The sequence below is a fragment of the Rhincodon typus genome, chromosome 28 (assembly GCF_021869965.1).
Source record: "Rhincodon typus isolate 14 chromosome 28, sRhiTyp1.1, whole genome shotgun sequence".
Taxonomy (NCBI): domain Eukaryota; kingdom Metazoa; phylum Chordata; class Chondrichthyes; order Orectolobiformes; family Rhincodontidae; genus Rhincodon; species Rhincodon typus.
This window is the reverse complement of record NC_063359.1, coordinates 1,493,894-1,504,244: the sequence shown is the minus strand read 5'-3', so window position 1 is coordinate 1,504,244 and position 10,351 is coordinate 1,493,894. Positions and strand designations below refer to the sequence as shown.

At 46.7% G+C, this 10,351-nt stretch overlaps 1 protein-coding gene across 1 annotated transcript in view; it reads left to right on the top strand.

Moving 5' to 3' along the window:
- LOC109937976 (UDP-N-acetylglucosamine pyrophosphorylase 1, like 1) overlaps positions 1 to 10,351 on the top strand; it is a 318,016-nt gene that overhangs the window by 155,849 nt on the left and 151,816 nt on the right. The window lies entirely within an intron of this gene.

Sequence of the window (10,351 nt, the reverse complement as noted above, 5' to 3'; positions counted from 1 at the left end):
AAGGAATTTTATTCAGTTTCTAACCCTGTGCTGTACGTGTCCTGGGATCTGAAGTAAGTCATACCAGCAGTATTTTTGTGATTGTCATGAGCCTGGAATCTGTAATGATTTAAGTCTCCAGTGTGAGCCTCTTTCCAATGGAAAACAGTTCGTGGCACTTTGTTTAATCCTGTTCATGGATTTCCTTGAATTACGATGAGTTTTGTTAATCCACCTGAGCTGGTAATTATAGTTAATCTGATCATGTTGCCTCATCTCTGTTTGCAGGCTTTTGCGGCTTTCTATTACACAATGAATTTCCTGAAGGTTACTCTGGATAGGAGCATCACATCACCACAGGAGCTGAAAGCAGCAGCTGATACTATCTGTGGAATGGACTTCAAACAGGTGACAGTCAATAACACCAGCACAGGGAACATCAGCCTGTGCCCTCCCTGATGCCATTGCTCGTGAACAGTGCAGGGAGCCCCAGCAGGTTCCTGCTGCTGACTGGCCTTATGTTCCATTAGCTTCTGGCCCAGTATTGGCTGTGCGTGAGTCTGCACTGTCAGGTTGTGACTATTGCTTGTGTTCAGTTCATTTTGGACAGGAGCAGGGCCCTTGCTCACTGCAGAGATGATTCTGACTGCGTTCCTTTCTGTTTCTGCAGCTGAAGGCGAAGGCACAGAACATATTAGAGAGCAGACTTGTGGATTATTGCACTACCTCCTACTACATCCACATCCTGACAACCAAAGGCTACAAATTCGACAACGTCACTTTTAAAAACATCGCTTTTCAGAAAAAGGTCCGAGTCTGAACTGCAGCAACTTGCCTGCTGTCTCTCTCTCTATTTGTACCAGTCTCTCTCCCTGCCTTACAGTCTTGTTGATTTTAATGCATTAAGTTTCTGTATCTCTCTCTGTTCTTTCTGCTTTCCTATCTCCCCATGTCTTTCCATCATTCTCACTCTGTCAGTTTCTGTCCTGATATGTCTCACTTTGTCATGTTTTTGTCCATTGATCCATCTGTCTCTCTCCCACTTCCTGAGCACATATCTCACTCTGACCTCCTCTTTGACTTTCTCAAATTTTTTATCCTTCTCTGACTGTTCTTCCATTTTAATCTGACTCAGCCTGTTTTCCTCTCTCACACTCCCCTCTCTTCCTCTGTTTCCGTATATCTCACTCTTTGCCTATTTCTCAGTCTCTGGATTTTCTCTGTCTCTCTCTGTCGATACCTGGATAATTGGGGCTCATTCTAGGGTAGGTGGGACCTCTACAAACGGGATGGTCTACACCTGAACCAGAGGGGTACCAATATCCTGAGGGGGAAATTTGCTAATGCTCTTCGGGAGGGTTTAAACTAATTCAACAGGGGGGTGGGAACCTGAATTGTAGCTCCAGTGTACAGGATGTTGAGAGTAGTGAGGTCATAAATAAGGTTTCAAGGTCGCAGGAGTGTACCGGCAGGCAGGAAGGTGGTTTGAAGTGTGTCTACTTCAATGCCAGGAGCATCCGGAATAAGGTGGGTGAACTTGCAGCATGGGTTGGTACCTGGGACTTCGATGTTGTGGCCATTTCGGAGACATGGATAGAGCAGGGACAGGAATGGTTGTTGCAGGTTCCGGGGTTTAGATGTTTCAGTAAGATCAGGGAAGGTGGTAAAAGAGGGGGGGGTGTGGCATTGTTAGTCAAGGACAGTATTACGGTGGCAGAAAGGACGTTTGATGACAACTCGTCTACTGAGGTAGTATGGGCTGAGGTTAGAACCAGGAAAGAAGAGGTCACCCTGTTGGGAGTTTTCTATAGGCCTCCGAAAAGTTCCAGAGATGTAGAGGAAAAGATTGCAAAGATGATTCTGGATAGGAGCGAAAGTAACAGAGTAGTTGTTGTGGGGGACTTTAACTTTCCAAATATTGACTGGAAACGCTATAGTTCGAGTACTGCAGATGGGTCAGTTTTTGTCCAATGTGTGCAGGAGGGTTTTCTGACACAGTATGTAGATAGGCCAACAAGAGGCGAGGCCACATTGGATTTGGTACTGGGTAATGAACCAGGCCGGGTCTTAGATTTGGAGGTAGGAGAGCACTTTGGTGATAGTGACCACAATTCGGTTACGTTTACTTTAGTGATGGAAAGGGATCGGTATATAAAGCAGGGCAAGAGTTATAGCTGGGGGAAAGGCAACTATGTGGCGATGAGGCAAGATTTAGGATGCATAGGATGGAGAAGGAAACTGCAGGGGCTGGGCATAATTGAAATGTGGAGCTTGTTCAAGGAACAGCTACTGCGTGTCCTTGAGAAGTATGTACCTGTCAGGCAGGGAGGAAGTGGTCGAGCGAGGGAACCGTGGTTTACTAAAGAAGTTGAATTTCTTGTCAAGAGGAAGAAGGAGGCTTATGTAGAGATGAGGCGTGAAGGCTCAGTGAGGGCGCTTGAGAGTTACAAGTTAGCCAGGAAGGACCTAAAGAGAGAGCTAAGAAGAGCCAGGAGGGGACATGAGAAGTCTTTAGCAGGTAGGATCAAGGAAAACCCTAAAGCTTTCTATAGGTATGTCAGGAATAAAAGAATGACTAGAGTAAGATTGGGGCCGGTCAAAGACAGTAGTGGGAAGTTGTGCGTGGAGTCCGAAGAGTTAGGAGAGGTGCTAAATGAATAATTTTCGTCAGTATTCACGCAGGAAAAAGACAATGTAGTCGAGGAGAATACTGAGATACAGTCTATTAGACTAGATGGGATTGAGGTTCATAAGGAGGAGGTGTTAGCAATTCTGGAAGGTGTGAAAATAGATAAGTCCCCTGGGCCGGATGGGATTTATCCTAGGATTCTCTGGGAAGCTAGAGAGGAGATTGCAGAGCCTTTGGCTTTGATCTTTATGTCGTCATTGTCTTCAGGAATAGTGCCAGAAGACTGGAGACTAGCAAATGTTGTCCCCTTGTTCAAGAAGGGGAGTAGAGACAACCCTGGTAATTATAGACCAGTGAGCCTTACTTCAGTTGTGGGTAAAGTGTTGGAAAGGATTATAAGAGATAGGATTTATAATCATCTAGAAAGGAATAATTTGATTAGGGATAGTCAACACGGTTTTGTGAAGGGTAGGTCGTGCCTGACAAACCTTATTGAGTTCTTTGAGAAGGTGACCAAACAGGTGGATGAGGGTAAAGCGGTTGATGTGGTGTATTTGGATTTCAGTAAAGCGTTTGATAAGATTCCCCATGGTAGGCTATTGCAGAAAATACAGAGGCATGGGATTGAGGGTGATTTAGCGGTTTGGATCAGAAATTGGCTCGCTGTAAGAAGACAGAGGGTGGTGGTTGATGGGAAATGTTCATCCTGGAGTTCAGTTACTAGTGGTGTACCTCAAGGATCTGTTTTGGGGCCACTGCTGTTTGTCATTTTTATAAATGACCTGGATGAGGGCGTAGAAGGATGGGTTAGTAAATTTGCGGATGACACCAAAGTCGGTGGAGTTGTGGATAGTGCAGAAGGATGTTGTAGGTTACAGAGGGACATAGATAAGCTGCAGAGCTGGGCTGAGAGGTGGCAAATGGAGTTTAATGCGCAAAAGTGTGAGGTGATTCACTTTGGAAGGAGTAACAGGAATACAGAGTACTGGGCTAATGGTAAGATTCTTGGTAGTGTGGATGAGCAGAAAGATCTCGGTGTCCATGTGCATAGATCACTGAAAGTTGCCACCCAGGTTGATAGCGTTGTTAAGAAGGCGTACAGTATGTTCGGTTTTATTGGTAGAGGGATTGAGTTTCGGAGCCATGAGGTCATGTTGCAGCTGTACAAAACTCTGGTGCGGCCGCACTTGGAGTATTGCGTACAGTTCTGGTCACCGCATTATAGGAAGGATGTGGAAGCATTGGAAAGGGTGCAGAGGAGATTTACCAGGATGTTGCCTGGTATGGAGGGAAGGTCTTATGAGGAAAGGCTGAGGGTTTTGAGGCTGTTTTCGTTAGAGAGAAGAAGGTTAAGAGGTGACTTGATAGAGACATACAAGATGATCAGAGGATTAGATAGGGTGGACAGTGGGAGCCTTTTTCCTCGGATGGTGATGGCTAGCACGAGGGGACATAGCTTTAAATTGAGGGGTGATAAATATAGGACAGATGTCAGAGGTCGGTTCTTTACTCAGAGAGTAGTAAGGGGGTGGAATGCCCTGCCTGCAAAAATAGTAGACTCGCCCACTTTAAGGGCATTTAAATGGTCATTGGATAAACATATGGATGATAATGGAATAGTTTAGGTTAGATGGGCTTCAGATTGGTTTCACAGGTCGGCGCAACATCGAGGGCCGAAGGGCCTGTACTGCGCTGTAATGTTCTATGTTCTATGTTCTATGTCCCTCCATTATGATTCCTGTGCTCACAGCTGCTGATTGTGACTGTCCTCCTTGTTTTTGACCCCCCTGCAGGCCGGGGATACCACCATTGGCTGGGCCCTGGGCTATATGCTGAACCTCACCAACATGATACCGCCTGAAGAAGTAGGTACCTGGAAAGTCCAGATGCTCGGTGCCTGGGCAGTGCTCATTGTCATCTGTATCCTGGTGATTGTAGCAGGCATCCTGATCTTTGTTTTGTCATCTCGGTCAGTGAAGAACGACTCAGTGTTGTAGTGTCTGAGCTGAAATCTCTGTGGATACTAACCCCAGCCTGCCAGTGCCACCCGTCAATCTGGCTGCAGGATCATAGCTCTTCGTACACTGACCTGTACTAACAGCAGGAGAGCCCGTAACAACACTGCTCACTCACCCCTTATCTCCAATCCTCAATCACCCCTTATCCCTAATTCCCACTCAACCCCTGTCCCAGACCATCATTCACACCCTTTACCTGAGACCCTCACTCACCCCCTTAGCCCAGACCCTCACTCACCCCCTTACCCCAGACCCTCACTCCCCCCCTTACCCCAGATCCTCACTCACTCATCCCCCTCTTTACCCCAGACCCTCACTCACTCCCTTACCCTCGACTCTCACTAACACCTGCTATATCCCTGACCCTCAAGACTTTCTTTATCCCAAACCCTCGCACATCTATTTACCCCAAATCCTGCAGCCCCACATCCCTCAACACTAACTACCCACGCTTACCTATCCCTCAATCACACCCTCTCTCCATCTCCCTCAATTCCTCCTCAGTCTCCAGGAAGATGCTTGGTTGTACTTTGATGTCATTGACAACGTGTTTCTTTGGTTATGTTCCCTCACCTTACCTGTCATCCTTAGCCCCATCAGCGGAGGGATTAGCCGTCACTCAATCTCAGCCACGAATGACAGGTCCATCATCACAAAACCACTACCAGAGCCTTACTTCTGATGCAGCAACAGCACATGGGGGTGGAGACGTGGCCCTAGTGCCAGGGAGTCTAACATGGCACTGTGATACAGAGGCTGCAGCCAGCAATATTAATGTCTGGTGGGTCTAGTGAGGCCTCCAGTAATGGGAAGATTGAGACTTGCTGTTCCCATCAGTTCCTGGCCTTTGTCTTTCCAATTTCCAGCCTAACCAGCTAATGAAGTACCCCTGAAGTGTAGTTGCTGATGTAATTCAAGAAGCAGAACAGTCATGTGCACACAGCAAGATCCCACAGCCAGCAATTGGACAGATTATAAAATAATCTGTGTTTGTGTTGTTGGATTGAGAGATAGGTATTGGCTAGGTCACTGTGGGGAAGCTCTTGAAAATAGTGTTGTGTGATCTTTCTGAGATGCAAAGAGGGATCTTGGTTTGACATCTCATCCAGAAAGTTCCACCTGAGAGACCTAAGCCCATATCTAAAACACACACTGAGTGAGTGAGAGAAAAAGTGGCATTCTTCAAATCCTGAACACTTCTTCCTGGCCTTGTCTCATGACTGTGCAGTATGTGAGACTGCAAAAATTCTACAGCTGTTTTGACTGGTATACAAGGTAAATCTCCTAATGGCCTTTCTACAACTTTGCGGGTTAACCCTTTGAGAGCATGGCCTGATGTTATCACAGTGAGATGACAAAAATTACAGTACAGCTTCTTAAAGAGGCCCTGCAGGCCAGAGAGTTGATGGGAACTGCAGAGCATTATCATTGCACCCATCACAGGAGGGATCCAGCACACTGCCTGACAGAAAACCCCAAGGTCTGTGCCCAGATCCCACTCGATCCCAGAGACAGCAAGCTGTCAAACAAGACATACACCTTACCTGATCCAGGTCCAAAGATAGGAAATGCATCTCCTTCTGCTATCTCTTAATTACTCACAAGCATTTTCAATCTCTGTAGAAACATGGGTGGCATGGTTGGCTCAGTGGTTAGCACTGCAGCAACACAATACCAGGGACCTGGGTTCAATCCCAGCCTTGGGCAACTGTCTGTGTGGAGTTTGCAGGGTTTTCTTCAGGCGCTCCAGTTTCCTTCCATTGCCCAAAGATGGGTAGATTGGCTATGCTAAACAGTGTCCAGGGATGTGCAGGCTGGGTGGATTAGCCATGGGAAATTGGGATTACAGGGATAGGGTGGGGGGTGGGATGATCTTTGGAGGGTCGGTTTGGACTTGATAGGTCAAATGGCCTGATTCCACAGTGTAGGCATTTGATGTTGCTGATAAACTGCTTGACCCACAGCTCTCTGCCACTCTACTGCAGACTGATCAAGAGAGATCAGTAAAGAACTCTGTTATTGTGATTCCTGGGAAGCACTCAAACGGCAAACTGGATAGACTTTGGCTTTTTTGTCTATTTATTCCTGTGTTGATACATTGCCTTCCCCCTAGCTCCCTCACCCTTTCAATCCTGCCTCCACTCCACCCTCCCCTGAGTCCCAGGTGAGTAGCTGTACTCCTGGAAGGACATTCTGAGCTGTAAGTCCTGCATTTTTCTGCATGGAACATGTGATATTGTAGGCTGTCTTGGATGTTCCTGTAGCTGATGTAATCAGCCACTGTTGGTCAATGTTACGGGCCACGTTTTGAATAAATGTTTGTTTTATACCTTACAAATGTGAGCTTTCTCTCTAAAGCAAGAAGGGTTCTGATCAGTTGGGTAGTGGAGGAGGTAACGGACGTGGGGTTTGGGGGGAACATAGTGTGAATACTGGGGTCCTGATTTGGGAGCAAGGGGAATGCTGGGGTTGAATAGGATCCTCCTCTTTTCAGATTCTCCAGGAGGTATTTTCAAAAATATTTGATTTGGGTTTGGTTGCAATATGGAAATATTTCAAAATTCAATTCCACCCCTCCCTAACTTTAATGGGGTTGGGTCCTTCACTTAAGAAATGAGACCACATGCCTCAAATTTGCCATGATTCCCGCTACAAGGCTGGCCGGCCTCAATTATGGTGGAGTGGCTTTCCAGCAGTGCTTGTGGGTCAAGGGGAGTGCTTTCTCTCTGCCACCTCACCCCACTGCCCCCTCACCTCTAATGGAACCCAAACTCCCACCACTGACCCTTGTATCCCATCTACCAAGCTGTACCAGAGTTTCCATCATGGGATCATCAGCATCTCCTGGATCTGGACATATCCCCACTCAGGTCACCACTAACACAAGACCAGCCTGCCCAAATCTCCTGTACCGCCCACTGATTCCTGGCTTGAGGCAATGCCACAAGACGCTGCCCCATGCCACATTCTGAAGATCAATACACTGGCATCCCAGACCCCTGCCCCTGGCAATGCTTCTACAAGGTGCTGACCCAAGCCACTGGGAACAGGGGAATGAACAGAGTCAAACTATGATAGCTGAGCTTTGGAAGATGATCACTGAACTGGTGGTGGTACTCAGACAAGCTGAGTACTGTGGGAATTCCAGTTCCTGGGCAGCCTTACACCAGGAATACGTACATACATTGTCCCCTCACCACCCAGTGACTAATGAGCACCACATGGACACATTCCCCATGGCCTGGAGAGAAATCACTCAGTGTGGGGATTAAGATCTTCAGAGGGCCTAAAGCATCATTCAATTTCCATCAATCCTAACTCTTACAGTCTGCCTCTCAAACAGAAACAGGGCAGGCTTCATTCAACTGTGTAACAGCTGGAATCTGTACCGAGCACAGGGAGGGCATGGATACGGGCACAATACTATTACCAGGAAGATCACACTGGGAATGCCCAGAGAGATCGACAGAATGATTACCAGTATCACCAAGCCTAAGATTTCTGCTGTTTTTAGCACTTAACATCTACTATTTGTATCCCTCTGTACCTTCTCTATCCTGTGGACATCCAGGGTTCCTGGCCTTGTTGCACCACCACCCCTCCCCCCGCCTCCCCACCTCTCCCACCACCCACCCCCCCTCCCCCCGCCGCCCCCACCCTTCACCTTTACAGGAATGTATTGGCCCTGCTCTCTCACACAACAACTGGTGTTTCCTGAAAGTAGCTCCTATCAGTCCACTTTGGCCAAATCCTGTTTCATATTAAAATGGGTCTTGCCCCAATTCAGAATTCTCATTCCAAATTTGTCCTTTTCCATGAAATCTTATTGAATTATCGTCACTATTACCAAAATGCTCTCACACTGACGGCTCCACCACTTGTCCGGCTTTGACCCTAAAAGTAGGTCCTGCAGTGCCCCTGGTCTTGTAGGACTTTCTACGTACTGGCTTAGAATGCTCTCCTGGACACATTTTAAGAATTCCTCAATTTTTCTACTGCAGCTCATATTGGAGAAGTTGTAATCCCCACCTATTATCACCCTATCATTTTTACACATTTCTGAGATCTGCCCACTCAGCTCTCCTTGCCTGTTGGGGATCTACAGTACACTGCCTACAATGTGATTACCCCACTTTTGTTTTAAAATTCTATACAAATCATCTCAATTGAGAAAGATTATAAGCTATCATCCCTTCTTTTGCAGTAATTGACTCCTTGATCAACATTGTGACACCACCTCCTCTTTTAAATTGGTCCATCTTGCCTGAAGATTCTACACCCCAGAATATTGAACTGTCTGTCCTGACCCTCCCTCAACTATGTCTCCCTGATAGCAATTATGTTATATTTCCATGTCTTAATCAAGAACCTCTACTCATTTGCCTTATCCAGAAGACTCCCTGCATTAAAATAATTGCCAATCAACCTTGCCTTGTTCCCTTGTGTCTCAACTTGACTATACACACTATACCCACCAGACTGCCTTGGCTTTTCTTCTACATCCGTCTGTGCATCACCCTCTACTGTACTTCATTCTGTATCCCATCCCCCTGTTAAATTAGTTTAACACCCCACCAACTGCACTAACAAACCCCCCGCCCCCAAGAATGTTGCTCCCATTCTGGTTCAGGTGTAACCCATTGAACCTGAAAAGATCCCACATTTCCCAGAACCACTCCCAGGGATCCAGGAACCTAAGGCTCTCCCTCCTGCACCAACTCTTCAGCCACACATTCATCTGTTCTATCCGCATATTCCTATACTCACTCACTCGTGGAACCAGAATAACACACAGTTTGAGGATGTGCTTTTCAATCTTAGATTTAGAGTTAGAATTAGATTTTATTGTCACATGTACTCAAGTACAAAAGTACAGGAGTACAATGAGAAGTGTGTAATGTCGCCACACAATCCTCAACACTGGTGCCTCATAAAGATGCGTTCTCTGCACCCTACTGTACTCCCTGTACACCCATGACTCCACGAACACCATCTACAGGTTTGCTGATGACACCACCGTGGTAGAATGGCAATCAAACAACGGTGAGTCAGAATACAGAAAGGAGATAGAGGGCTTGGTGTCATGGTGCAATGAGAACAACCTCTCTCTCAATGTTAGCAAAACAAAAGACCTGATTATTGACTTCAGGAAGAAAGGAGGAGGACACGCCCCTATCTACATCAATGGACTTGAAGTTGAGAGAGTAGAGAGCATCAAGTTCCTCAGACTGATGATAACTGACGACCTGTCCTGGACTTCCCACATAAATGCAACAGTCAAGAAGGCACAACAACACCTGTTGTTCCTCAGACGGCTAAGGACCCATAAGGACCCTCACCAACTTTTACAGATGCACTATGGAGAGCATTCTATCCGGGTGCATAATGGCATGGTACAGGAACTGCTCTGTCTAGCACTGTAAGTAAGTTGTATGCATGGCCCAGACCATCACGGAAGCCAACCTCCTATCCATGCACTCCATTTACACAGCTCGTTGTTGCAGAAAGGCTGCCAGCATCATCAAAGACCTCGCCCAGCCCTCTTCCATCAGGCAGAAGATACAGAAGCTTGAACATGCGCATCAACAAGTTCAAGAACAGCTTCTTCCCTGCCGTTATTAGAAAGATGAATGGACCTCTCTAACTTTAAATAATGTGGATCTTGCTTTTCTCACCTCCTGTACAGTTGTAACGTGTTTGCCTCGCTCTGTCTAAGCACCCTATT